General features: G+C 51.8%; 1 pseudogene; it reads right to left on the minus strand.

Moving 5' to 3' along the window:
- Positions 1–494: 494 nt before the first annotated feature.
- Positions 495–3,103, minus strand: LOC114635990 (annotated as a pseudogene).
- Between the last annotated feature and the right edge of the window lie 16 nt (positions 3,104–3,119).

A 3,119-nucleotide genomic window follows, 5' to 3' on the forward strand; every position in this document is an offset into this window, starting at 1 on the left:
ATGTACTGTCTGAATGATCCAAACATACAAAAAACCCAAAACAAACAAACAAACACACCCCACTGTTCTTTAAGATAAAATTTTCACTTATAAAACTGAAACACTAAGCATTAAAATAATGAAAGCTCATGTAACTCACTTCACAAAAAGCATTAACAGATGACATATCCCTTCTGCAACTATTTAAAGACACCGATGGAACTCATACCAGGCATAAACAGACAGGGATACCACACGGCAAGAACTCGGAACACTATCAGACAAGGTGTAATGGTAATTAACAAACCACTGAAGACACGGAGTCCAAAACACAGCTAAATAGGGATCACGGCACGGGTCCCGGGGACCACCACACCTCACAGCGTGGCATGGCCAGCGATGTGGAGGGGTGGGCACTGGCCCAGTGGACATGGCAACTGGTGATGTGTAGACTCAATCTCCCGAGACAAGTTGGAGGCAGAGGTGCAGAAGGTTGAGAGGAGCATCTTGGGCCTTTATCTGTACTGGTAGTTCATGCTGTGCTCTGTGTTCTGACTGTAGCCACCCTGTGAGGACTGGTGGGAGCTGGCAGGGCCGCTGTAGCTCTGGCTGGACCCAGAGGAGCTGTAGTTTGACTGTGATGTGTAGCCTCCTTGTTTGCCTTGGTATAAAGAGCTGCCTCCAGAACCTGCGCCATAACCCCCATGTGAGCCCGTGTTGTAGGATGACCAGCTGGAGCCATAGCTCTTCCCTCCACTCCGGCCTCCACTACCACTGTAGTTGAGTTTGCTGTCGTAGCTGTAGTCAGAACCACCACCACCACCAGGGGAGTTGTAAGAGTTGGAGTAGGAGAAGTAGCTGCCCTGCCCATGGCCATAGCCTTTCTGCTTGCCCTGTGGGGTGCTGTAGCTGCTGTACTGGCTCTGGTTGTAAGGTTGCTGCTGGCCCTGGTGAGACTGGTAGCCCGAGCTGTAGGAGGGTTTCTGCTGGCCCCCATCCAGAGGCTTCTTCCCGGCATGTTTCGGGGGTACTGGTGAGCTGTAGCTGTCTCCTTGGTAGAAGGAGCTGTAGCTGGATGAGCCACCACCTCCCCCGCTGCCTCCTCCAATGGCATTCCCAGAATGCCCTCCATTGCTGTAGAACTGACTGTAGCCTGTTATCGCTGAATTGCTGCTGTACCCATAGCTTCCATATCCAGTACCAGCATTCATGTAGCCTCCTCCATGGTTGGTGCCATCAAATCCTCGCCCCTGTCCTCAACCTCGGATGTTACCTCCTCGGCCCCGACCTCGGATGTTGGGAGGAGGGGGCACTTCATTATGCATAGGGCCTCCCATGCCAAAGCCAGGGTTTTGTGGCTTGGCAGCAAATTTGGGTCCACCTCGGACAGGTACAGGGGTTCTTTTCTTTTTGTAGGCTTCAAGAGCAAGAGGGGCATCAGGGAAAAGCTTCTCTAATGCAGCAAGTGCAGCATAAGCCTTTGCCACCTTTTTGTTTGAACCAGCACCTTGAAACTTCTGTCAGTCCACCTCAACCTCCATAACAAACCGTTTGTCGTGGTTGCCCCGTCTCAGAAATGAGCTCATATTTGAGGCCACTTCTCTTCTCATTAAGCTCCATAACAGGGTTCTTGCCATGCTTAGTCAAAATCGGTCCCTGCTCAGTAGTGGCATCTGAAGGGAAGACAGAACTGGGGTTGGAGACAGCTTCCCCCACAGGGGGTGGGGCCACTACTGCTGGCTTCCCATCTGACTCCTCAGCGGAGTCCTTCCCCTTTGCTGTAGCCTCTGCCTTCAGCGCCTGTTGGCAAGCCCATATCCTCTAACACGTCCAAGGCCTCATGGAACTTGGCGGTCTTTTTAGATGGCCCCGAGGCCTCGAAGGTACTGCTGTCTACCTCCACAGGCATAGTGAAGATGGGAGCATGAACAAAACCCATATGGGAGGTCACCTTGTACTGCAGCCCTGGCTTCATCTAGTTTAACCTCATCGAGGCATTCATAGCTTGGGGAGGCTCAGCCTTCTCGTCTTTCTTCTGGATCTTTTTCTTTTTGTTTTTGCTGGGAGACTTTTCCCCATCCTCTTCCATGGGGCGTTTCATGAGTGTGATGGCATAGGTGATGCTGGGGGGTGGGGATTTGAACAGTGTAATCCACCGGGTTCTCGTTCTTTGGTTTCTTGGGCATTTTGGAAGGCAGGGGTTCCATTCCCAGTTCTTTATGGAGTTGACCAAAGGCAGCAATCCGCAGAGAATGCTGCGCACTCTGTGTGATATCTTCCCGTTGCTGTCTGTCTAGATGCCCAATAGCATCAGTGGCTTCTTTTTCACAAGGGTCATAAATGCCAGAACCATCTGGCATTACGATGCCAGATGCCAGGCACTCCAGCACTCTCTGCGGGGCTTCACCGGCACCCATTGGCCTATTGTCAGTGCTGATGGACTTCTCACACAGCAACTCCAGAGGTCATCCTCTGAGGGGACCCCAGGTGAGTACTCGGGTACACAGATCCCTTAGGACACGGATGACAATGACACGTGACTTCAGCCCATTGGCTGTGGCCTGGAACCACTTGGCAAGTCGGAGGGATGCCAAGGCAGCAAGGCATTTCTGCCTGTCCAGAACATCCGGGGGTCATTGACTGATAGCGTTTCTCCAGCTAATACTTTCTCCATTTCTTCTCTGACAACAGGGTAGGTCAGATGGATGGTCAAGGACAAGGGAGGCTCTTTTGTATTTTTTATCACAATCACAGCATCATCCTCAGACTGGAGTATTTCATACTTGTCTTCTGTTACAGTAGTGAGCTGGATGGCCAGGTTGTCAGCCACCTTGTCCAGAAGGGCAGTTGTGGGCTTCTCCTTACAGAGCAGAACTAGTTCCAGATCCAAGTCCCCCTTGAGCAGAAGACCCTTGGATTCCAGGCCGACCAGCATCACACCCCTCAGGGTCCTAGTCATATGTTCCGCCTTCTGTTCCCCAGCCCCTTCTTTGCTCTCATCATCTGGGGGCGTGTCCATATTTTCTGCCTCAGACAGCTCGATGTTGCCTTTCTACTGCTCTTTGATCCAGTCAGAGACAGCCTTGAGGACCTGCTCAGTGTGGGACACTCCCCAAAAGACCATGGAAGAAGCTGAAACC

Source organism: Grammomys surdaster, unplaced genomic scaffold (genome assembly GCF_004785775.1).
Source record: "Grammomys surdaster isolate TR1022 unplaced genomic scaffold, NIH_TR_1.0 120826, whole genome shotgun sequence".
NCBI lineage: Eukaryota > Metazoa > Chordata > Mammalia > Rodentia > Muridae > Grammomys > Grammomys surdaster.